The following is a 27870-nucleotide window of genomic DNA, read 5'->3' on the forward strand; positions in this document are numbered from 1 at the left end:
ACTTTATCAATATTTACTATACTAATAGATACATTGAATTTAAAGGGTAGATGTGGAAAAAAAATGTTCTATAACACCAAATGCCCTGTAGGTGGATTTTTAAGATAAATATTTTCATATTTCAGTCTTTCAAACTAGTTATTGTTAATAAGCAAGGGACAAATATAACAGACTAATTATGCTGTTTGGGGCAATGGTTTTAAAAATGGTCACAATTGGCTGGGCATGGTGGCTTATGCCTGTAATCCCAGCACTTTGGGAGGCTGAGGCGGGTGGATCACCTGAGGTCAGGAGTTCAAGGCCAGCCTGGCCAACGTGGTGAAACCTTATCTCTACTAAAAAATACAAAATTAGCTGGGTGTGGTGGCATGTACCTATAGTCCCAGCTACTTGGGAAGCTGAGAGGCAGGAGAATCGCTTGAACCCAGGAGGCAGAGGTTGCAGTGAGCTGGGATCACACCATTGCCCTCCAGTCTGGGTGACAGAGCTAGACTCTCTCAAAAAAAAAAAAAAAAAAAGTCACAATTAGTATAGTATATTAATTATTTTATAAGCTTAGACAATGCCTTACAACAAAAATCTTTACTTCTAATCCATGGAAATTAAGTCTGAAATTATTTTTAGCCTATTAATACAATTTTGAAACGCCTTCTAAAGGAATTATGTAACAGACAGGAATCATTGAAATTCAAGTTAATTAAGAAAATCTCCTTATAATTAAAAAAATCTCCTATAGTCTATAAGATTTTATAGGAAATAATTAAATGCAAGTAAGAAAGCCATCTCAATATGAATTTTGCTGGCTCTTGAGAATATATTTTAATTTTAAAAACCACTTGATATACTTGTTCTTTTCTAAGTGTTTCATCCATTTCCATGAACTGAAAAGTATAATTTAGATTTAGGTCTTCCCTGCAAGAATTGGTCAGAAGCATTCCTACACAATACACAAAATTCAGAAGGTGAGCACAAAAGGCTAAGTCTACTCCCTTACTATAAGAACAAACAAGCTAACATTGTACTTTCTCAGTCTTTGAGTCCTATCTGATTTCTTCATTCTTGTCTGATTACTTCTCTGGCCTCAATCTGTTAACACTGCCCCTTTTCCTACTCTTTAAACACCACTTAACACACTGAAGTTGTACTGACCCATTTACATCTTTTGACATTATGGTTTAGTGTTTCTCATACCGTGCTATACATTTCCTTTTACTTTGTTCAAGCAATAGAAATGATTTTGTCATAAATTTTGACCCCAGCCCTTGTTCAAAAATGGGCACATTAAAAATTTGTGCTTACCTTTTAGATGTCTCTCAAATAATCTTATTGTTTCATTCAAATCCAAAGATCTAGTTTAGTTTCTGTGGAGCTGAAACGCTTACTGGTTGCCTCCTCACTGGCTCTACAACCTGCAGGCTGCCTCCCACTTATCAAATCATTCCTTAATCTTGTTTTCAAAGACAATGGCAGTAGTGACTATCAGCTGGTGATAACATTTGGTGCCTTCCAGATTTCAGTATTTCATGTCCCTTGTCTGGGACACATGCATACCACCCAAGCTCACCCTGTTTCTGGGTTTTCTACAGCTTGGTAAAGCTATCACGGCTTCTCAATTTCTTACTTAATGCTTAGAGGACATCTACGGGAGTTTGGATTGGGTTGTCTGTCTTGCTGGAATCAGACATTAAATAGTGCCAGTCCTTAGAACCACAGACTCAGCACCTGCATCTGGCTCTGATTCACATCTGCTGTCTACTATCTAGTTCAAAATCATACAAGTTTTTTTTGTTCATGGTCACGTGATCAGAAATCCACATAAAAGCAGGCAGCATGAATTATTTTATTGATTTATTACAATGATGAGGCAAGAAGGTCTGTGTGGCAACTCTTGGGGTGATCAAGTGCATGTAGAGGTTCTAGCTATACTTGTTCGTGGTTCTTCAAAACACTCCACTTCAAAGCAGACTTTTAGTGGAATTTAATTTGAACATCTCAAAATTGATTAATTCAACTTCAATTATAGTGTCTAATATAACACCTTATATAGCAGGCAATTATCCAACATAGCACAGAATTAGTTGGGACAAACTGGCACCCAGTTTGTGCTAGGGTTTTTTGTTGTTATTGTTTGTTTGTTAATCTCAGGGAATATATGCAGCATTTTAGATGCTCAGGGTCTACTTTAATTTTAGAAACACAATATTGTGTTCTTACTGCCACTCCTCCTTGTTTGGTACAGATCCTATAACCCAAAAAGTGTTTAAAAATGTGAATTTAATACAGGTGAATTAACATTTTCTAAGCTAGTGGCCTGTCTTTCTGGTGAAGCAGAGCTATAATTTTCCTATTCTATAAAGCCGCAGTGGAGTGCAGTGGCTCACACCTGTATCCCAGCACCTTGGGAAGCCGAGGCGGGCAGATCACTTGAGCTCAGGAATTCAAGACCAGCCTGGCCAACATGCAGAAACTCTGTCTCTACAAAAAACACAAAAAATTAGCCAGGCATAGTGGTGCATGCCTTAGTCCTAACTACTCCAGAGGCTGAGGCAAGAGAATCGCTTGAACCCGCTAGGCAAAGGTTGCAGTAAACTGAGATTGTGCCACTGCCCTCCAGCCTGGGCAAAGAGCAAGACTCTGTCTACCACAATTTTGATCGCAAACGCATACAATCAACCCTATCATGAAAGACAAAAGGCATCTGACAATTAAAGAGATTATTATATTTGGGCTGTATTGGGAGATTATTCATTGATGAGGAACATCTCAAGGAAAAGTGGAGGTAGGGTTTTAAAGAGGTGGATAAACAGGGAAGTCATTGAGGAAGGATGGAGATGGGTTTTTGTTTGCTTGCTTGCTCTGTTTTTTGTTTGTTTGTTTGTTTGTTTGTTTGAGACAGAGTCTCACTCTGTCACCCAGGCTGGAGTGCAGGGTCGTGATCTCGGCTCACTGCAACCTCCGCCTCCCAGGTTCAAGTGATTCTCGTGCCTCAGCCTCCCGAGTAGCTGGGATTACAGGCACGTGCCACCATGCCTGCCTAATTTGTGTATTTTCAGTAAAGGCAGGGTTTCACCATGTTGGCCAGGCTGGTCTTGAACTCCTGACCTCAAGTGATCCACCAGCCACCACCCGTTGCCAAAATGGGTCTTATCTGAGAGCACACGACAGACAGCAGGGTAGTTGTTTGTGGTTAGCCGTTTCTTGGAGCACAAAAGAGTCGGAGGAGGGATCCTGACTGTCTGGCTTTCCAGGTACACAGGATTCAGATAAAATTCAACATTGTCAATTGTCCTTTTGTTCAAGATAAATGAATATCATTCATTGCTGAACAACTTGGAGCTGATTATAAACTTCCCAAATGTTGATGAAGGGTCTAAGAAGTAGTCTCTCAAGGATTATTGTTGGTATTGTTCCTAGAAAATCAGTTAAACCATCTATTAAGAGGTGGTAAAAAATGTTGATTGTTTTAGGATCCTGGAGACCCTAAAGGCTTGGGCATTGCAAGAGACAGATGCCTCAAACGAAAAAGAGAAATATTAGTATAAAAAGTTGTATTATAGTAAAGAGCTAGGAGTTGAACTCTGAGGGTACTAGTTCAGTGGATTCTAAGAGGTTGTAGAAAATCTTTTGGGTATATAGCATAGCTTGTTGCATTTCATGCTCTTAAGATAGCTTGTCAGTGCTACTGATGTTGTCCACAGTCTTGGCTGCATCTCATCTAAGGGTATGCTTGACCCAGGAATTCCTTAGTGGTCCAGACAATGGCTTGTCCAGGGAGAAATCCAGCTCACTCATGGGTTGTTGCAGTGGTGGGTTCTTCCAAGTTTATATCAGATCATTGTTTAACTTGAGGGACTTCTTCAGATTCTGTGGAAAGGGTCAGCTGCAAGGCAGCCTAAAGTCCCAGAGATTGGGCAGTCAGGTTTAGTTCTCCATGACTCTGAGTCAGGCAAAAGGAAGAAAAATTGGAAACATTAGTTTGGAGGACTGTAGTCAGATATTGAAGGAAACTAGAAGAATTAAAAATTTGGTAAGGATTAACTGTTTGAGCAAGGTAACCAAATTCAGTCCAATTTGTGGGTAGGTACCAGAACTGTTTTTTTCACAGGGTGAGGGTTGGAAGTCACTTAAATCTCTGACAGACAAGACAGAGTTTCCTTGTCTATCAGTTATCTGAAATTTACAAAGAGACATGAAAAAGACTTCAAAGATCATGAACTGGGCTGGAATCTAATAACCAGGAAGGATGTGCTGTAAATGACGCATAGTTTTCCATTGAAACACAAAATTTCTCTTTATAGTCACCCATCTTTTAATAAAAAATATTCCCAAAAAGAAGATTTTTTTTTTTTTTTTTTTGAGACAGAGTCTCGCTGTCACCCAGGCTGGAGTGCAGTGGCACAGTCTTGGCTCACTACAACCTCCGCCTCCCAGGTTCAAGCAATTCTCATGCTTCAGCCTCCCCAGTAGCTGGGAGTACAGGCACACGCCACCATGCTCAGCTAATTTTTATATTTTTGGTAGAGACGGAGTTTCGCCATGTTGGCCAGACTGGTCTCAAACTCCTGGCCTCAAGTGATCTGCCCAATTCGGCCTCCCAAAGTGCTGGGATTACAGGCACGAGCCACCACATCTGACCCCCCCACCTCTTTTTTTTTTTTTTTTTTTTTGAGACAGGGCCTCACTATATTGCCCAGGCTGGCCTCAAATTCTTGGACTTAAGTGATCTTCCCAGCTTAGCCTCCTGAGTAGTTAGGACTACAGGCATGCACCACCACTGTGCCTGCTATTATAGATTATTATTTTTTATTTTTATTTTTTTATTTTTTGAGACAGGCTTTTATACCCAGGCTAGAGTACCAAGGCACGATCTTGGCTCACTGCAGCCTCTGCCTCTTGGGATCAAGTGAGCCTCCCACCTCGGCTTCCTGAGTAACTGAGACTACAGGCATGCACCACCATGCCCAGCTAATTTTTACATTTTTTATAGAGACAGGTTTCACCATGTTGCCAGGCCAGTCTCGAACTCCTGGGCTCAAGCAATCCACCTGCCTTGGCCTCTGAAAATAATAAGATTATTCTTGATTACAAAAACAAACTGGTCTAATTAGATTTGACTTGATTATTTATATAGGTGTAGTCATAATAATAACTTACCATTAAGACCTGTCTAAATTTGCTTTACTGAATGTTTTCAATAAGGATTTAAGAATTAGATCAGACTTTTAAAAGCTTATTGAGGCTAGAAAGCTAAGCCAAGTAGCTAGATTTAACCTGCAGAGGCTATAAATTTGGGAGAATTCTTCTCTTCTTGGGGTTCCCAAATTATCCTCAGGCTTCTTGGCTTGCTAGGAAATACCTTTTCTCTCTCATCTATAAGGCTAGAATCACTATAAGCCATGAACCAGGCCAGTTTCCCAAGAGGGCTGTGTAAGCACTGGGTCCACAAAGTCAACCTTAGTTCCTTAAAAGTGCCTAGTGATATTAATAAAAATAGCATCATTCTCAAATATGATGTTCCAGGCCAAGATCTTGGTTGCATAACCAATGCTTCTAGTTATGTCCTGGTAACAAGGAGGACAGGCTCATTTTCAACCTATCCAGATAACTGTATTGCCATTAGAATAAGAATACTCAGTAATAGTTTCTGAATTTTGGAGTGGTTGAAATGGAAAAAAAGATCATTTACAAATGTTTTGTATTGTTTTAAACAGTAGAGTCTATTAAATTGTTATGAGTTATAGATAGCTTAAGAGAAAAGAGCAACTGGTTTCTTATATTTCCAAAAACTAGAACATTAAAGCATCAACAATACTCCAAACAAAAATCATCATAATCTCTCATCAGTTCATTCCTTTCAGTGTAATTCATTCATTCCAGTGTAATTAATTCCAGTGTAAGAATTAATGCCCAATCTTAGATTAGTAGCCTCATGAGTCCACCTGCTTCTTGAGTGGCTTCTGGAAATACCTGAACATACCTGACTCAGTCTACTGGTATAGTCTGAAAGTTGTTTTAGTGATGCCATCAAAAGTCTGTACCTCAAAACATTTGGCATCATCCTTTTCCACAGCACATGAGACAGTCCTTCTTTGCTGAAGATGAAGTATTCGGGCCTGTAGTTAACTATAAGAGCTTTCAGAGCAGCATTAGAGAAAAACAAAAAAACTGTCTATTGATGTCCAAAGATTAGAAATGATCGTGGTTAAATTATTACTGATAATTTTCAGAAGTGGAAGGTCTGATGGGTGTTTTTAACAAGAATAATGCAACTGAGAAGAACATTTGGGTATTTCTGTGTTATATAAAACAAGATAATAAAGTCAATCCAAAAAAGTGTTTTAGACAAAATATAAGCATAATGATGAAGCCTACTTTCCAAAAAGAGTGGCTATTACATTTAATTTATACATATGGATACGCATGATCTTTATGAAGAAAAAACTCCAGATATAATAATCCTGACATATACTATACCATGACTATATGCCAAGCACATATTTAGAATATATCAAGAATATCAAGTAAAAGGATTCTGTAAGTCTGGAGTATGTCCTAATCAGAAGATGCTAGATTCAAATTAAAGCAGTACAGTTGTAGCCAATATTTTTTAAATAACCGAAATTATGACTAATAACACTATACTGTTGCTTTTTTAATATGAGGCAAAGCAGCACCAGGACTCTGATAAATAGAAACGTATCATGGACAGTAAAGGCACTGACAATTCTCCAGCAACTGCCCATACAGCTTACAATTTCTGAAATATTTGTATTAATAACATTTTACCATTTAATCTAGGGAAGACTAATCATAACTTCCTGCTTAGCAATTGCCCCACCCCAAGTTCCATTTAGCAACTGTGGTCCAAGAATGAATAAGGGCTCTGGGGACTCAAAGGTGAACAAGACAAAATTCCTTTCTCCAGAGATCTTTGTCTTACAGTGTAGTGGGGAAAATACAGTAATAGGAGTTACAAGCACAGACTAGCCACTCTGTGCCCAAACTCGGAGTAGTGAGTAGAGTGAGAAAAGGAAAGGTAATGAAGGTGGGTTATGTATGGCTTTTGGAGAAATGATCGCTAAATGATTTTATGTGGTTTGAAGAATGAACCTGAAGAGTAAAAGAAAGGATATCTATGTAGACTTTTCTTTTTTTTTTATATTGAATGAATTTATTGATCATTTTGTTGAACAGCTAGTATAAGGACATCCCATATTATATTTCAGCTTTCATAAACTATAAGTGTTTATGTCTTATATTTTGTGTTCTTTCAACTTTATCTTAATTTGCTTCTCTTTTTAACACCATTTTTGTACATTTGTTTAATATTACTATATTCATATCTTTGAGACAGGATAGAGAGACGAGACCAAAGTAAGGAATCATTCCAAAGTTGAAGACACAGGATGTGATAAAGAAGTGTAAGATGTGGAAGAGGGATGATAATTCTGAGGTTGCTAGTTTGGATAACCAGTTGAATGGTGTTAGAAAAGAAATACAGGAGAGAAGAAAACTCATAAAAAGGAAAAGGAACTCCTAAGTAGCCAACTAACAAACCAAGAAATATTTATCTTTAGGGAACTGATTGTGCTGTGGCAAGACTAACAGGTGTTTAAGGATGAAAGAGTTTATGATATCATTACATTTTATGGGAAACTTCTATATATTTTCCTTACATGACTTTTTCCATACAAAATACAGTATGGGAATTTTAGTAATTTACAAATTCCTCCTTACTTTCTCCGTTTGGTTGACATTCTTTCTCTGAATGGGGTGGCCATATAAACACCTCAATCAAAAGCCTGACAGAATTGGAAGTACAGTACCTGATCCATTTTTCCACCACAAGCCTACTATAGTAATTATCATCGGAAGAAATTTAATAAACTTTGTAATATTATAATTATTTATAAGTTATATTATTACAGGAAAAAATTATAACAAAGATATGAATATAGTAATATAGACTTTTCTTAAAAGAGTTTAATGGAGTGAGTAGATAGGAAGGCGATGAAGGTATAGACAAGATATGAACAAGATCCTTAAAGGGACAGAAATCAAGAGCACAAATTAGGAACACTGAAATACAGGCCAGGCACAGTGGCTTATGCACTTTGGGAGGCCGAAGCAGGCGGATCACTTGAGGTCAGGAGTTAGTGACCAGCCTGGCCAACATGCTGGAACCCCATCTCTACAAAAAATACAAAAATTAGCTGGGTGTGGTGGTGGGTGCCTGTAATCTCAACTACTCAGGAGGCTGAGGCAGGAGAATCTCTTGAACCCAGGAGGCGGAGGTTGCAGTGAGCAGCGACTGTGCCATTGCACTCCAGCTTGGGTGACAGAATGAGATTCCATCTCAAAAAAAATTAATAAATAAAAATAAAAAGTAAAATAAATAAATGAATAAATAATAAAAAGCAGCTCTGAAATACAAACGTGAATTTAAATGTAAAGTGATAGGTAAATTCCTCCCAAATCAGTAGAATTTTCCCAATAATGATGTCCTCTGCCAAGTGTGATTCATATAGTAATTAGAGCTTTTGAAGATTGGCTATAAATGTTTGAAATAGTTGCCAAAGAAAACAGGAATGAAAAGAACAGTGTCCAAAGACTGTAAAAGCACTTTCCATTGGCACTGATCCCCACCATGTATTGTAGAGATAACATTTCTGGAGGCACCAATCAGGTTCCACACTGGAACCTTCTCTAGCAGGGCCAAAAAGCCATTGTGTTGAGTGGAGAAGGCAGATTATGGAGGAGTAAAGATGTGAGACCTGGAGTGGACTAAAAAGACACAAATCTAAAGAGGAATCAAAGGAATGGAGGGCTCTGTGCAATCAATAGTAGGAATAATGGGACAGCCTAAAATAGCTGGAAGGATAGGACCGCCCTAGCTCCTAATCTGAACCTAAACTATTAAACAGCTCATTCATTATATTAAATCACTTAATCCTCACATCAACCCTCTGAAATGAAGTGACATATTTTAGAAGCCACAGTATCCCAGATCTTGTACAGAAAATATTCTTCCAGAAATTTTTATTACACAAGCTCTTTTGAACCAATTCAAATCAAAAGGTATTTTGGTAATTAACGATTTAATTTTAATTTTTTTTTCTTTTTTGAGACAGAGTCTCACTCTGTTGCCCAGGCTGGTGTGCAGTGGCATGATCTCAGCTCACTACAACCTCCACCTCCTGGATTCAAGCAATTCTCCTGTCTCAGCCTCCTGAGTAGCTGGGATTACAGGCACCCACCACCACACCCAGCTAATTTTTGTATTTTTAGTAGAGATGGGGTTTTACCATGTTGGCCAGTCTGGTCTCGATCTCCTGACCTCAGGTGATCTGCCCACCTCAGCCTCCCAAAGTGCTGGGATTACAGGCACGAGCCACTGTGCCTGGCCTTATTTTAATTTTGTATTGTAGATGAGTCTGCTTCTACAGTAAATTCTTTTATAGCTAAGGATTGGGGTAATTTACTCAAACATGTTTTAAAAAGTTTATCCATTTTCTAGCAAAGTCTTAGTAGGAAAAAAGTATATTCAGTCCAACAACTGGTGAATAAATAAATAAAATGTGGTATAACCAATGAAATATTATTTGGGGATAAAAAATAGTAAAGTACTGATGCATGCTGTAGCATGGGAAAACTTTGGGAAAAAAGCAGCATGTGAAGTAAAAGAAGCCAGACACAAAAGGCAACATATTATATGATTCCATTTGTATGAAATGTCCAGAACAGGCAAATCTATAAAGACACAAACTAGATGATGGCACCTAGGGCTAGGGGAGAGAGGGAGGAGAATGAAGAGTGACCAGGTTTCTTTTAGGGGAGAAGAAAATGTTCTACAATCAGATTGTAGTGATAGTTGCACAACCTTGTGAATATACTAAAAAATATTGAATTATGTACCTTAAATGTGTAAATTATATGGTATGTGAATTATATCTCAAAGCTGTTTTTTAAAAATTTACTCATTTCATGTTTAAGAGACCTAAAATGTACTAACAATTCAAAACATGATAGTTATTAACAATTTAGTAACCCACTAGAAAATACTTCACAACCTATATTTGTTATTCCAAATAATTGGAAGATGGTAAATCAGTCATGTATCTAATTGATTGATCTTTTTTTTTTTTTAAATTATGATATTTTGGTATAATGCAGAATGGCCTTTTTTCTTGGAATTGTATTATTGTAGGATTGTCTTATAATTTATTTATTTTATGGTGCTTATACTTCCATAATTTAAATGATTTCAACCCAATTGTATTGAATTTTGCTCTATACTCATATTTTAATGTGACATTGATATTTTGATCCTCTATTTGGTCCATACTGATAAAATCATGCAGTTATTGGCATTTTAATTATAAAACATTGCTGAATCATTTCATCAAAGATTAACAAATTTCTTGGATTAAGAAAATGTGGCACATATACACCACAGAATACTATGCAGCCATAAAAAATGATGAGATCATGTCCTTTGTAGGGACATGGATGAAGCTGGAAACCATCCTTCTCAGCAAACTATCACAAGGACAGAAAACCAAACACCGCATGTTCTCACTCATAGGTGGGAATTGAACAATGAGAACACATGGTCACAGGAAGGGGAACATCACACACCGGGGATAGTTGTGGGGTGGGCGGAGGGGGGAGGGATAGCATTAGGAGATATACCTAATGCTAAATGACGAGTTAATGGGTGCAGCACACCAACATGGCACACGTATACATATGTAACTAACCTGCACACTGTGCACATGTACCCTAAAACTTAAAGTATAATAATAATAAAAAAAAAATTTCTTCACCGTGGATTGCTATACATTAAATTCGATGTGTGGCACCCTTACCTGTTTGGATAGGTTATCTCGTTAGTTCCCAAATCAGCCTTGCATTCTTCTTAGCAGCCTTTATTTTTTCTCATTCATTCATTCAACAGCTTGTATTGAGCACCTCTTATGTGCCAGGCACTGGGGATATGCAGCAAACAGACACTCTCTCTGGGATGTAGGAGTCCAGGAAAGATGTATAATTGAATAAATAATTGCAATAATAGGCATCGTGGCAGCACTTAGTAAAGAGTCCTTAACAGATACAGAAATCAAGCTAAGGCATTTCAAGGACAGTGATGGCAAGGTCAAGACTTGAAAAATGAATAAAAATTAGGAAGGCAATGAGTAGGGTAGTTCAAAGGGATAATAAGCATATTAGAAAGTGCAGAAATCAGTTACATAATCAAGCTTCAAAGGTAACGTTCAATAGTTCAGAGTGGTTTAAGAAGGAGGAGATATGGCTACAGAGAACTAGACAGGTTTTGAAATGCCTAATAAGCTGGTTTAAGGAATTTGCTGGTTGGTTAAGGAATAAGCTGGTTTAAGGAATTTGGATTGTCTAAGGGGAATGGAAGTCTTGAAGAGTCTTAAGCTTTAAAACAAGATTAAGATCTGTGATTTTAGAAAGACTAAATATCTTTAAGTACTCTTCAAATCAAGCAACCTGACAAATCCTTATAATCATGATTCCTATGAACCTCAGCTATTATTTCCAAATATTTGGCATTTTTCCCCACTTGAAAAAGAGTTATCACAAAGGGATAATCTGTCCCTTCCAGTAGCAACCAATCAATTTGCAAGTGGAGCTCCCTTGGCTGAGAGCTTCCAGGTGCACTAGATCAAGAAGAGTAAGAACAACCATTTTTAAAGCTCCTTTTCATTACACAATGTTCCCTCTGAAGAGATAATGGTACGTTTGCACCATGAAATATTATGCAATCATTAAAAATAAAGAATTAGAGCTATTGACATAGAAAGGTTTCCAGGAAGTATTTCTAACAAGAAATGCAAGATGCAGGAAAGTGTCTCCACAATCTTGCAACCATAACATCCCACTATATATGTATATGTATATTAGCATATGTATTGTACATGTTTATATTTGAGTATGATGAACATTGATCATAGGATCCAAGCTGAGTAAAGTTTCTCATTTCCATTTGTTTTATATGCATGTATAAAACATATATTTATATATATTTTGTGTATATATATATATATTTTATGTATATATATATGTTTTAGATAGGGTCTGGCTCTGTCACCCAAGCTGGAGTGCAGTGTGGTGCAGTCTCCACTCACTGCAACCTCTGCTTCCCAGTCTCAAGTGGTTCTCCCCCCTCAGCCTCCTGAGTAGCTGGGACTTACAGGCGTGTGCCACCATACCCAGCTATTTTTTCTTTTTCTTTTCTTTTTTTTTTTTGAAACGGGGTCTTGCTCTGTCACCCAGGCTGTAGTGCAGCGGCGCAACCTCAGCTCACTGCAACCTCTGCCTCCCAGGTTCAAGCTATTCTCGTGCCTCAGCCTCCTGAGTAGCTGGGATTACAGGCGCGCACCACAACGCACAGCCAATTTTTTGTATTTTTAGTAGAGGCTGGGTTTCCGCATGTTGCCCAGGCTGGTCTCGAACTCCTGAGTTCAGGCAATCCGCCTGCCTCGGCCTCCCAAAGTGCTGGGATTACAGGCGTGAGCCACCACGCTGACCCTGTTACATTGTTATATAAGAGCACGTGTAATTGCACAAACCAAAACAAAACGAACCTAGTAAAAAGAACCCCATCAACCAACTCCCACTGGGAACCTCAGCTTAGTCTTGATTTTTAATGAATACACGTACACACTGAAGTTTTCTCAGTGTTGCAATTTTGCCTCCCTGGGAAGCTGACTCTGAGTTGGAGAGTGCAGGGAGTTCATTGAGAAATGCTTTGGGGATCAACCACTGTGGAATATTCTTGCAGAATTGTGCTGAACTGAAACAAAAGGACATTTATATTCACACAGTAATCAGTCATCGATGTGGGCTTCCTCCTCCCCACACACGTTGACTTTTTAGACGGCAGGTCTACAATCTTTTGAGGGAGAATGCAGCTGGGATGGGAACTGTAAGTTACCAGCAGTCAGAAGGACTTAGTGCTTCAGTCATGAAATGGGGAATGAATAGAACATATATCACAGCATCTACTACAAGTCATTAGCATTTTTTTTTTTTTTTAAACGGAGTCTCGCTCTGTCACCCAGGCTGGAGTGCAGTGGCGCGTCATTAGCATTTTATAAGGAATCATGATTTAATATACTTATTTATCCTATTTAGTGCTTTCATCTTAAATTCCAGCTTGTTTCATATTAATCACATTTATTACTATTATTAAGATTCAGGTCATTTTATTGACCTACTAGTTAAATATATATTGTGGTAGCCAGCCTCCATGATGGCCCCCAATGATCTCTGTCTCCCAGTTCTCTCACCCATGTGTGGTTCCTACCCACACTGCACTAGGAGTAGTCTCTGTGACCACTGGAATACAGCAGAAGTGATGGCATGTCAGTAGTGACATTCAGTTATAAAAGACACTGCAGCTTTCATCACCCTCTTTTCAGATCCCTTGTTCTGGGTGATGATGCTAGCTACGATAGGCAGGCTCACTGCTGAGGACCTGTGGCTTGCAAATAACATTAATAAGTTTGGAAGTCGATACTCCAGTCCTACTTGAGTCTTGACATGACTGCAGCCTCAGCTAAAAACTTGAGAACCCCTTATGCAGAACCACACAGCTAAGTCACTCCCAGATTCCTGATTCTCAGAAATGAAGTGAAAAAATAAACATTTGTTGCTTTAACCTGCCTGATTTGGTGGGTAACTTGTTGTGTGGCAATAGATAACCAATACATATATATTTTTAATTATTGAAATGTTACCACCAAATTTCTGGAACTCATGAAGGTATAATTTAAACCAGCTAAAATAAATAAAGGAGGATAAACAATGGAAGATAATTAGGATATTAGAACATTTAGGACTATCATACATTTTGCTTTGCTAGAATCTAGGTATCTGTGCAGGCAAAGGAATAATAAGATTGCTATAGAAACAACATGCATTATATACACCCTTTCTTATGTCCTCTATTAACCCAAGACGATTAAGTTGGTTTAAACATTTGAGGGTTTCTCCTTTTTTTCTTTTTTCTTTAATTTTTTAAAAAATTAATACTCATGTAGAAACTCATCTGGGGCTGACTGTCTTCTAGCTTACAATTTATAGCAACACAGAACATCTACTTTTATGATGCTCAACAGTCTTTGGGAATCAGTCTTAACAGGTGTGCTGCAAATGTCTATTTCCAAGACGACGACAATGACTACATCAATTTCAAACAGGAATGTGTTAGAATAGGACTGTGTGTCAATGTTTGTTGAAAACTTAAAATAATCATGAATCAATGATCAAAAAGACAAGATTTAAAGGAAACAGGCCTAACAGATAACTATCTAATACTACTACATAATTTTTCCTAAGCACACTAAAAATTGTATTTTGAGTTTATATCAGTTAAAAAATTAATTTTTAAAATTATTTGATTATTCTTACATCATTGGAGGACAGACAGTTTTACAGAAATCACAAGGAACATGAAAACAAAAAATTTTTAAGCAACAAATAGAAGTATAATAACTTTAAAGAACTTGGAATAACTCTAAAGAGTTTGCAACAGAGCCCACTAGAACACAACTTTTTTCAAGTTCTAAGAATCATTCAACCTAATGTTTTTATTTACATATGAGAAAACCAAAGTAATAATAATGATAATATTTTACTGAAGGCTTATATATGTCAAGCAAAGCACCCACCTAAGCATATACCCCCGCACTTGATCTTTTCAATTTTGCCTTACCCTTTTCTTTCCAAAAGCAATGATCACTTTCTAATATACCACATAATCTATATCATTTATTAGTCTACTGTTAGGTTAAGTAATTTACCTACTCCCATGGAGCTTGAGCTGGGTTTAGATTCTAGATTTCCTTATACCTATTTGAGCCTATTTGAGACTATCAACAAATTTGTGCCTACTACGCACCACAACACAATCTATCCACATATCCACAGGCCAAATTGCTGCTGCTTTTTTTTTTTTTTTTTTTTGAGATAGAGTCTTGGTCTGTCACGCAATCCTCCTGGGTTCAAGCAATTCTGTCTCAGCTTCCCAAGTAGCTGGAATTACAGGCGCCCACCACCATACCCAGCTAATCTTTGTATTTTTAGTAGAGATGGGGTTTCACCATGTTGGCCAGGCTGGTCTCAAACTCCTGACCTCAAGTGATCCACCTGCCTCGGCCTCCCAAAGTGCTGGGATTATAGGCATGAACCACTGTGCCCCGCCTCCAATTGCCCCATCTTGCTGGAAATACAAAAAATTTTGAGGAGGAAAGTGCTTTAGAAATGATTCTAAATTTTTTTTATTTCCTTAAAGAGAGTGTATTTAGAATATGAACCCATATTAATTATGAACTATTTCATGATTAAAATACATATGTTATTGTTTGGCTACTCTAGATATACAGAAATGTGTGAAATAAATGCCCCTTGTAGGATTAGTTCTTTTATCTTAAAATATTATGTTCACATTTAACTTGTGATTAGGGATTGGAATTCAGGCAGAGTAAAGACCTGTTTGGTTTGTGACTCATACTATATAGATTTTGGGTGGTTTGGTGCCTGTGGCACTTCAGGCCTGTAATGGCAAATCATTGCTGGAATGATGAGTTTTTTCCCCTCACTTTTGAAATCCTTCAACAAATGGATAAATGCACTTAAATAACGTAACTTTTGTAGGCTAAATACTGCAAAAATAGATATGGGGTTATGCTGTTAATATGCACTTCCCAGAATTTTTACAAAAGACTTACATTTAACCAATTACATTTTGATCTCTATTCTTCCTTACAATTTAATCCCCAAACTCAGCCCTAAATATCAAAGGTGTTTGTATACCAAATTGTTCAAAGTACGTTTATACATTTCCAAATTATTTCTCATTTAATCCAGTTAAATTGGGTGAATTTAAGTCCGAACTCAAGTTATTCATTCCTTCGTTCCCAGAATATTTACAGAGCATCTATTTCAAAAAGCATTTCAATAGGCTGTCACAGAGCTTAGAGTCTATGGGGGGTGACAGAGAATTAATTATACAAGAAACTATGACACAGTGATAAGGACACACAATAGGAAAATACTGTATTCTCTGAACACTGAGAATGGCTGAGGAAGGGCATGAAAGACAATCAGCTGGGTAAAGGTGGGTGGAGATAACCTACCTTCAAGGAAGAGTGTCCAGGACAAGAGAACGGCATATGTTTAAAGGCTAGGAAGGGTGACAATGTTGCATGGAAGGAGCAAAAGTTCAGTGTGGATGGAGTTGGGTGGGGAGGGTCATAACTGAATATGAGACTAGAGAGAACCCAATAAATTTTCCCCAATACAAAAGCTTCTTATCTATTTGTCAATGCTTCAAATTCCATTACTTTGCTCACTGGTTTGCTGATGATTCAAACTCGAGCCTTTCATTACGTAATTAAAAATTAAATTTAAACTGCAAAGAAACACGGCAGAAATAGCTGCTGAAGCATTAATAACAGAGTATGCCTTTAGCTCAGGCACACAGGTGAGTCTAGAAGCTTAAAATTGGGTGCAAATTTATGAGGGCCAGAATATTAGCCTTTTATTACTTACACCTTGGACAGATAGATTTCACACTTATCTTCACCTCCTTTTCAGAAGACACAGAAACATTCATAACTGAATGTCTATGTGCAGATACTGGTTCCAGCTGCAAAGTCTTATCTCACCTTCTTTGTTTGCCCTATTTCAACTCATCCTTTCAGGACTCAACTGAATAGCCATCTCCTTAATGAGGCATTCTCAATTTACACAGTTAGTCTTATACCTTTTGTGCTACCAAAGTATGTCATTCATACCTTTGTAATAGCATTTACTCTGTGGTAATATTCTGTTAATAAGTCCATCTCCTCACTTAATGACAAACTCCTTCTCTACAGGTACTAGATCTTATTGTCTTGGTATCCCTAGCACCCAGCATTGTAACTAGCCTATCAGACATAAAACGGATGGGCATGGTGATGAGTGCCTGTATTCCCGCCTACTCAGGAGGCTGAGGCAGGAGGATCATTGGAGGCCACAGTCTGCTATGATGGAGCCTGTCAATAGTCACTGCACACCAGCCTGGACAATATAGTGAGGCCATATCTCAATCAATCTATTGAAACATAAATCCAATCAGTGGCTAGCAGGGACTGGGGAAGGAGGGGAGAAGACTGATAATAAGACAAGAGGATGATATATTACCTCTTGATATAGATATATGTCTCACGGGATATATCTCAGGGGTGATATATCTCGGGGTGGTGGTGGTTACATGACCATATATATTTTTCAAAACTCATCAAACCGTTCACCTAAAAAATGTAAATTTTACTCTATGTATATTATACCCCAAAAAACATGTGTTATTAAAAAAACTGCATAGGAATAAGGGAATAAACATGAATGAATGAAAGACACAATGAAGCATTTACCTGAGACTTAATTTCCTTGCTAGGACTGCTTACTTTTTTTAAAGTAACATCTGAAACCAGGGCAATGCTTAGCAGCAACAGAACTTTAATGGTGGGTATTTTAGGTACACCAGTGAGCTTTCTGAACAGGGGCACTTCTACTAACTATTTACATTATTCTAATTTGCCTAAGTATAAAAGTTACTGGCCAATATCTATCATTCTGAGACAACTTTGGTATTACTTCTGATACAGTACAAGTCATTATAATTCACAAAAATAAAGTATTCCTTTTGGTATAGTTAACTCAAAAGTGCTTTTCCAGTAAGTCTCAGAGATATATTAAGAGAAGACAACAAGTGTGCTACAGAAATTTCAAATGAAACCAAACTCTGAACATGTAGAACTTATAAAATATTTTGGACCCGATGCATGGTAGCTAACATCTGTAATCCCGGCACTTTGGGAGGCAGAGGTGAGTGGATCACTCGATCTCAGGAGTTTGAGACCAGCTTAGCCAACATGGTGAAACCCCGTCTCTACTAAAAATACAAAAATTAACCGCGCATGGTGACATACGCCTATACTCCCAGCTACTGGGGAGGCTGAGGCACAAGAATCTCTTGAACCCAGGAGACAGAGGTTCCAGTGAGCCAAGATAGCACCACTGCACTCCAGCCTTGGTGAGGAAGTGAGATTCTATCTCAAAAAAAAAAAAAAAGGAAAAAAATTGCATTAAATTTGTGATCCTTTTACATGTGCCTTAAGATGATCTATTTATCAAGTTATCCTTAGACACCTTTAAAATTGTGATAATCTGACAACAAATTAAACCGATGTTGAGTTAAGAGTTGTGATGGGTTACTAACCTGTTTCTCCCTCTCTAAAGACTTAGGTTTAAATTTGTCTTAGGACATAAATTTAAATGTTTACTATTCTAATTTAATCACCAGTGAAAGGTGGTGTCTATGCAGGCGTGCATATACAGCACCCTCACCTCTCATGAATTTCAATCTCTGCTCAGCGATGTAAGGATAATCTCCTACATAAACATAGTACCATTGTTACACCTAAGCATATGAACAATAATTCCTAATATCACCTAACATATAAACTATATTTAAATTCCTCCAATTGTCCCAAAAATGTTTTTTACATTATAAAAATATTCCTAAAGTAAAAAGTGAAACTTGAGGCCTGTGTCGAGCATCATGGTACATTACTTGAAGCAATGTCTAGTATTGCATATAATTCACAGTTGTTTCATGTCTTCTTCTGTAATTTTCAAACCCAGCATTTTCTACAACACCCCGGGGCAGTTGGAAACAGCTTATGTCTGTTTTCCAGTCTTAGTTCCACTTCTTACCAGCTAAAACATGGGCTAAGTCACTGCCATGTAAACTTTCCAAGAGTCAATTTCTTCATTTATAAATGAAGAAGTAACATTGTCATGATTATAGTCAGGATTTAATGAAATTATAGATGTCTTTTATAAACTTAATATACTCCATTATTTTATCCTGGATTCTTATCTTAGGACATGGACAAATCAATAGGTTTGTTGTAACTAGTCATGGCACAAGCCTGTCTACTGGTAAAATGAAGGGTGAATATGGGGAAATTTCAGAGATTGTTGTAGCTAAATCAACATATATTTATTAAGCACTTACTATATACAAAGATAGAATAGTAGGCACCTGGGAAACAATACAATTCCTGCTTTCCTGAACTTATTATAACAAGTATTTATGTAAGTATTATCCCTGTTTTACAGTGAGGAACCAGGGCTCAGAGAAAAAAAAATATGCCAAGTAGCTATTTCACTGGACTCTATTAGGACCATATGTGCAATGTATTTGTAAGTGCCCAGCATAGTTCTTGGTCTTACAAAACTGCATTAAGGCCAGGCACAGTGGCTCATGCCTGTAATTCCAGCACTTTGGGAGGCTGAGGCGGGTAGATCACCTGAGGTCAGGAGTTTGAGACCAGCCTGGCCAATATGGTGAAACCCCATCTCTACTAAAAATACAAAAAAAAAAAAAAAAAAAATTAGCCAGGAGTGGTGGTGGTTGCCTGTAACCCCAGCTACTTTGGAGGCTGAGGCAGAAAAATCACTTGAACCTGAGAGGCAGAGGCTGCAATGAACTGAGATCGCACCCCCACATTCCAGCCTGGGCAACAGAGTGAGACAGAGTGAGACTGGGTTTTAAAAAAACTACATTAAAACATCATCTAGGGAAAAATCAGTGACCTTCCAAGCAAGTCCTCACCACAATGTGGTTATCATGACAGCTCTGTACGTCTAGAAATCCTGTTTGATGGTTATCATTGTCCAAAGTTTATTTCATCATCTCCCCCAAAGTAGCTCCTCCTCCTCCACCTTTATTTCCTATGTCAGGAGAACCATCATCCATCTACATCAATGTCCATTCCAGAATTCTCCTGTCCTCATAATCAATGTCCCCTACCTCATCTCAAACTATCAGCAAATCCTGTCAATTCTATTTTAAGAATTTGTTTCCAAATTCATCTTCTTCTCTCCATCTCCATTAGCACTACCCTAGTCTAGATAACTGTCGTGTTTCCCTTGGAATATTACAATGGCATTCTCTCTGAACTTTAGGTGGCCTTTGGCCTTTTGTTGTTTGTTTTTTTCAATAAAATTCTTTGAAAAGTTGAAAAATAATGTGATTGGCTCCCACATATCTTTCAGACTCACCATTTAACGTTTTGCTAAATGTATTTTCTGCCCCTTTTTCTCTATATATACATCTATAAATTTTTTTCCCTAAACTCTTTGGGTTTTTTTGTGGGGGAGGGTGGTTTTGTTGTTGCTGTTGTTTATTTGTTTGTTGAGTCAGCAGCTCACTCTGTCACCCAGGCTGGAGTGCAGTGGCCAATCTCAGCTCACTGCAACCTCCCCCTCCTGGGTTCAAGAAATTCTCAAGCCACAGCCTCCCGTGTAGTTGGGATTACAGGCGCATGCCACCATGCCCAGATAGTTTTTTTTTTTTTTTTTTCTATTTTTAGTAGAGAAGGGGTTTTACCGTGTTGACCAGGCTGGTCTCCAACTCCTGACCTCAAGTAATCCACCCGCCTTGGCCTCCCAAAGTGCTGGGATTACAGGTGTGAGCCACCGCGTCCAGTCCCCTAAACTCTTTGAAAGTAACTTTGGCAACATCTCTACCCCTAAATGTTTCAGCATGAATATCTAGATAAGGACATTCTCCTACATAAACATAGTACCGTCGTTACAACTGTGCATATGAACAATAATTCCATAACACCACCTAACATACAAACTATATTTAAATTTCTCCAATTGTCCCAAAAATGTTTTTACACTATAAAAATATCTTCCTTCTCCCATGTGGACTCCAGTAAATGTCTACATATGGTGTTTGGTTATTAGATTTCTAATGTCTTTTCATTTAGAATAGCCATTGCTTCCAACATTGATCTGTTTATGTTTTTCAAACTTTGCCTTGTTTGACAAGTTCAGGTTAGCTGTCATAAAATGTTCCACATTCTGATTTTGTCTCATTGCTTTTTTTTTTCCTTTTTGAGACAGGTTCTGGCTCCATTGTGCAGGCTGGAGTGCAGTGGCACAATCTTGGCTTACTGCAACCTCCGCCTCCTGTGCTCAAGCAATCTTCCCAGCTCAGCCTCCCGAGTAGCTGGGACTACAGGCACACACCACCACGCCCAGCTAATTTTTGTAATCTTTTTGTAGAGACAGGGTCTTGCTATGTTGCCCGGGTTGGCCCTGAGTTCCTGGGCTCAAGCGATCTGACAGCCTCGGCCTCACAAAGTGCTCGGATTACAGGCGTGAGCCACTACACCTGGCCTGATTGCTTCTTTATTATGTTATTTAACTTATACTTATATCTCCTGTATTTCCTGTAGATTGGAAGTAAGGTAGAGATCTAACTAGATTATTCAAAATATTTTTGGCAAAAATATTGACAAAAGTCTGTACTTCTGTAGTAGTTTGGTAGAGCTGCCCTAACAAAGTTCCACAGACTGGGTGGCTTAAACAGCAAAAACTTACTATCTCACAATTCTGGAGGCCAGAAGCCTAAGATCAAGGGGTCGTCTGGGTTGGCATCTTCTGAGGGCTTCTCTTTGGCTTGTAGATGGAGATCTTCTCCTGGTGGCCTCACATGATCTTTCCTCTGGGTAAGTCTGTGTCCTAATCGCCTCTTTTTTTTTTCCAAGATGGAGTCTTGCTGCATTGCCCAGGCTGGAGTGCAGTGGCGTGATCTTGGCTTACTGCAACCTCCATCTCCTGGGTTCAAGCAATTCTCCTGCCTCAGCCTCCCAAGTAGCTGGGACTACAGGTGCATGTCACCATGCCCGGCTAAGTTTTGAATTTTTATTAGAGACGGGGTTTCACCATGTTGGCCAGGCTGGTCTTGAACTCCTGACCTTAAGTGATCTGCCCACCTTGGCCTCTCAAAGTGTTAGGATTACAGGCGTGAGCCACCACACCCGGCCCCTAATCTCCTCTTCTTAGAAGGACACCAATCATATTGAATTAGGGTCTACCCATATGACCTCATTTTTTCTTCATTACTTCTTTAAAGGCACTGCCTCCAAATATAGTCACATTCTGAGGAACTGGGTTAGGACTTCAACATATAGATTTTGGAGACACACACTTCGTCCCATAACAACTTGTTGCTGCATTGCATCAGGGGGCATATAATGTCAAGTTTGCCAGATCTCTGCATTGTAAGGATTCTCTTTGTAATTAGTAAATCATCTGTGGAATGAAAACTTGAAGACCTTCATGTGACTCTCTTGTTCCCCATCATCCTTTCACCCATGAATTTTGCCATCCATTAATGATTCTTGCCCAAATTATTATTTTAAAGCTGCAAAGCAGTGGTTTGCCAATCATTTCTCTCTACGTTTATTAACTGTCATTTTTCTGTAAAAAGAGGCCTCCAGTCTTTCTGCATTCCAAATTAATATTTGTACAACATTAGTCGACTTAACGATAGCTGCCTAAAAAACGATTGATATTTTCCCTGCCCTGAGGATTAAGTACAAACTCCTTTACATAACCTCTCTTTTGTTGTTGTTGTTGTTTTACACATAAACAGTTTTTTTTATTCCTCCTCCTCCTCTTCTTCCTCCTTGTCTTCTTCATCTTCCTCTTCCACTTCTTTCCAGGCAACTTTAGCAGGACCCTTTGCACCATCAAACTTTTCTGTAAACTTATAGTCAGCAACATCCTTCTCACATACTTCTCCTTCAGCTTTGCCGCCTTAGTGATGTAAGGCTGCTTTTCACTGTCATTTAAGTTATTCTACATCTCACCCAGCTTTTTTGCCACATCTCCAATAGAGATGCCAAGGTTTGTGGATTTGATCTTGGGGCGGAATTCTGAACAGAATAGGAAGAACCCAGATGGTGGCCTTTGGGGGCATTAGGATCCTTCTCCTTCTTGCCACTCTTAGCTGGTCCATAATCCTTCATTTTCCGATCATAGTGTTCTTTATCCACCTTGGCCATTTCATCAAATTTAGACTTTTCTTTCCCAGACATTGTCTTCCACCTCTCAGAGCACTATGTGGAAAATTCTGCAAAATTGACAGGGACCTCTGGGTTTTTCTTATGTTCTTCTCTGCACATCTGCCCAAAGAAGGCATAAGCAGAGATCTTGCCCTTTGGTTTCTTGGGGTCAAGAAACCAAGAATGTATTGTTCGCTAATCTACACAACCTCTTAAGGATTTCAGCCTCTTCTCTCCTTGTCTCTGTTTTACCTTCTTTACTGGTTTACTTCTACTCATCTTTCATAACTCAGCTGTCACTTTTCCCTGGCTTCTTCTACAAAAATTGTAAGAGCGCTCTAGCACTATACTTTCACTATCATGGCATATTTTGCACTATTTTGTAATTCAAGGTCTTCTCACTGACTGAGCTATCTGAGGAGAGGAATCTCATCAATCTTGTTTATTCTTACATGTCTCAGCATCTCTTATAGTCCTTGGAACAGAGTAGGCCCGGAATAAAGATTAATTAAATTAATTAATGGGAGTTATGCACCATATACAAATCTATGTACACTGTAATTTATAATTGATTTATGAAATTTACAAGGGTAACTTTTAGTTTTTTTAAAAACTAAAAAAACTTTAGTTTTTAAATTGACAAAAATTGTATATATTCATGGTATACAACATGATGTTTTGACATATTTACATATTGTGGAATGGCTAATCAAGCTTATTAACATATGCATCACTTCACATATTTATCACTGTTTTGTGGCAAAAACAGTTAAAAATCTACTCTCAACAATTTTCAAGTATACAATACAAGGAGAATTTTAATTAAAAGTGGGTTTTTTTTTTCACTTTATTTGCTTTCTGGGAGTTTAATTCCTAAGTACGATAAAATTCCATTCTAAAAATAAGAAATATTTAGGTAGTCTTAACTATATGCCAGTCCCGGCCCTAAGCATGAATTATTTCAAATTTAATTCACAGAAATCCTTTAGCATGGGTACTATTTTCCCCATATTACAGATTAGGAAATTGAGAGAATATCACACAGCTGGTAAACAGAAGACACGGGATTTGCAGTCAGGTGTCTCTAATTTCATAATGACTTTGTAATTTTGAAATTACTTTTTTTTTTTTTTGTGGAGATGCCAGAGAATAAACCTGGGACCTCATACTGAAATTACTTTCTTAAGAGTTCATTTTCCTCATTATAGCTGACTATAAATGTGTCATTTTATGACCATTTGTGGAAGCCCATGTTTTTGATTCAGTAATACTTCTACCTTCAAGAGAACAGACACGTACAACATAAAGCATTTACACTATTAGCAGATATCTAAGTAGGAACAGTCTGGACAACATACATTGTGCAAAAAATGTAAAATGTTAACATGTAACTTATTCCCAGTACTGTGATTTGATTACATCTAAGTAGATATGGCAGTAAGAGAATTTTGAATTATGTTTAATATTTGTGGAATTTTAAATGGCTGAAAAAAGAAATTTATTTTCTCTTGGAATCTTTTTGTAAGACAATTTCAAGAAGAAAAAATGTATATGTACAGGATTAGGGTGATTACAGTGATCCTGTTTGAGTTAAATATATTGTGAAACGTGACTTTTGCAAAATGACACAAGAGGATAATTTTCAAGGTAAGAATTACTACAACAAAGATAAGGTACCACAAGTACATATGTGGTAAAATTTGGACATATATATGTGAATTTAATGATTCAAAGTATCAAACACGATCCTGACATTGTGGGTACATACAACAAAATGGTGACTATAAAGGAAGGGCATGATGGCTCACGCTTGTAATCCTAGCATTTTGGAAGGCTGAGGTGTGCTGATTGCCTGAGCTCAAGTGTTCATGAGCAGCCTGGGCAACATGGCAAAACCCCATCGCTACTAATAATGCAAAAATTAGCTGGGCATGGTGGCGTGCACCTGCAGTCCCAGCTACTCAGAAGCCTGAGGCAAGAGAATTGCTTGAACCCAGGAGGCAGAATTCCAGTGAGCCCAGATGAGATCATGCCACTGCACTCCAGCCTGGGTAACAGAGCAAGACCGTTAAAAAAAAAAAAAAAATAGTGACTATATAATGTAATGAGGAAACTGAATTGCAAGGCCACTAGAAGAAAAAATGTAAAATCTTGTGTATATGTGAGCATGAACTCAACTTGCCAGTTGAGGGTATCCTGAAAATTTAAGATATGCATAAGCAGAAAAAGGAAAGGAAAAAAATAGGATTTTTAAAATCAAGTGAAAAAGAGTTACAGGCCAGGCGCGGTGGCTCAAGCCTGTAATCCCAGCACTTTGAGAGGCTGAGGCCGGCGGATCACAAGGTCGGGAGCTCTAGACAAGCGTGGCCAATATGGTGAAACCCTGTCTCTACCAAAAATACAAAAAGAATTAGCTGGGCATGGTGGCACATGCCCGTAATCCCAGCTACTCAGGAGGCTGAGGCAGGAGAATTGCTTGAACCTGGGAGGCCGAGGTTGCAGTGAGCCAAAATCGTGCCACTGCACTCCAGCCTGGGTGACAGAGCAAGACTCCGTCTCAAAAAAAAAAAGAGTTACAATATGCAATTTGTTCTTCAAGTTCTAAAAAATCAAGCATCATGTAATTTATTTAGAATTTAAATCCTACTTTAAAAAAAATAAATTATGTTAGCAAAACTGGCAGATAGTTACCAAACCAAAAGTATGAAAATTTTCAATATTTTTTAGTTTCCTAAATTGGTAATGATAGTTGCTAGAAGTTTTAAGTTTAAGAAGGCACATATATGGATGTAATCACCATGAATTCTACCAGAGTTATGAGGATTGTGGACATCTTTGTCAGAATTTCTTAATGTGAAGCTCACAGAGCACTAAGCGTTCCATGAACCCCCTGACATTATGTGCCATCTGTCACGTGCATATGTAGTTTTTTTTGGAAGGGGTTTGTAACTTTTTAAAATTTGGATTCCTAAGAGAGGTTTATAACCACGCCCTCTACCTTCCCAAATTAAGAATCATTACTCTACTTAAAGAAGTATTTGCTTACAAATTGGTAATATTTGGCTTACTTTCTTGTTACCAAGGAAGAAAGTTTTTTTTAGTTTTATGACTTGGTATCTTGTCTTTTCCATTTTATATTCATGTGTGGGAGGTAAGATTAGTTTACACAAGTTTCCATTACCAACCAGGCGTGGTTTACATTTCTAAGATATCAAGTTAAGAAAGGATCCAAGTTTACAAATCTCATTTTTAATCTCTGTTGCTGTTCGTTTTTTTGTTTGGTTTCTTAATCAATTCAGTTCAATTTCGGAAGGGCTGCTCCTTCCTCAAACTGCTTCATGGTTTTATTTTGGTAAGTATGAAGCAAAAAGAAATAACAATAAAATTCCCACAGTCTTTTCTCCTATTTAAGAAATTTGAGGATTCTATCAAACATTTTCACTGAGCCCATTTAAAACTAACAGGTAATTAAAATGATTCTTGCAGCCATACATAAGTATTTTAATTTAAAAAGTGAATTCTGTGGGGTGTGGTGGCTCACACCTGTAATCCCAACACTTTGGGAGGCTGGAGGAGGAGGATTGCTTGAGTCCAGGAGTTCAAAGCCAACCTGGGCAACATAGTGAGACACCATCTCTAGAAAAAATACAAAAATTAGCTGGGTGTGGTGGTGTGCAACCTTAGTCCCAGCTACTCAGGGGACTGAGATGGGAGGATCTCCTGAGTCTGGGAAGGTCGAGGCTACAGTGAGCCATGATCACTGTACTCCAGCCTGGGTGACAGAGTGAGACCCTCTCTAAAATAGTAACAATAATAAAAGAACAGAAAAAGAATAAAAGAAAGGAGAATTCTATCCCCATAGGGACCCTTGAAGCAATATCTTGTTCTAACCACTTTAGAGTTGCCCTGCTGACAAAATTCTATTTTATGGTCTGTATTCTAGGAAGTTTCTCTTAATGGCCATGTTTAATCCCATAAAGCCCTTTAACAAAAATTAGAAATAATGATGCTTTTCTACGATTCAGTAGCTATTTCTAAAGAAGAGATGCCTTTAGTCTCATTTACACTCCTGAGAAAGAAGAATTAGACACTATTATGGGAAATAATTATTCTGTAAAAGAAGATAGAGAAAGTGTGAGGACACAAAGTATATTAAAAGGTGATTTTTAGACTGAACTACTCAAAACTTGACAAAAAGAGCGTAAGATTTTCAGGCAGTTTTTGAGTAAGGGGATTTTAAGATAGAAAAAAGAAAACATCTTAATTTTAACTGGAAGAATTGGTACACTCAAGACAAAAATGTAGAAAATATTTGGATATGTTTCAATTATCTAATACTGCATGACAAACTACTCCCAAAATTTAGTGGCTTAGAACTGTAGCCATTTTATTCTATCTCATGATTTTGTAAATGAGCCAAGCTTGCTAAGTAATTCCAATTTATAGTTTTTTTCTCATTTACTAGTTGGAATACTTTTATAAAGAGACACTTTCCCTTACCTCTTCTTCAATTATCTAGTAGAAACCTTCAAAGAGTAAAGACAGGATAAAGCTTAATTCTTTCCATCTGTTTATTAATTTTCATGATAATAAATTGTTTTCCTTTCATCCTCCAAAGTCAACCAGTTTAAAAAAAAAATCAGTAAGAACTCCTGGATTTCAACATATTTGATGGCTTTCAAATCACTGCAATTTTTAATCACATTGAAGCTCAAACTGCCCCATCTTTGGCCAGTAGGAACCTCAAGTTGACCTCTGAATCTTTTTGACATGGTATTAGTGGTCTTTGATAATTTCCTTGCTTTTTGGTATAGGAAGATATTTCAGTTTCACCTTGCGCATTTTCCATTGCATACTGTAATCTGCTCTTTTTCAAAGAAGTCCAGGTTTCTGTTAGCAGTAGATGATATTCAAAGATTATGATCAT

General features: G+C 37.8%; 1 pseudogene; it reads right to left on the reverse strand.

Moving 5' to 3' along the window:
* Positions 1-58: 58 nt before the first annotated feature.
* On the reverse strand, positions 59-27870 carry LOC100444215 (high mobility group protein B3-like; annotated as a pseudogene).

The sequence above is a fragment of the Pongo abelii genome, chromosome 3 (assembly GCF_028885655.2).
Source record: "Pongo abelii isolate AG06213 chromosome 3, NHGRI_mPonAbe1-v2.0_pri, whole genome shotgun sequence".
NCBI lineage: Eukaryota > Metazoa > Chordata > Mammalia > Primates > Hominidae > Pongo > Pongo abelii.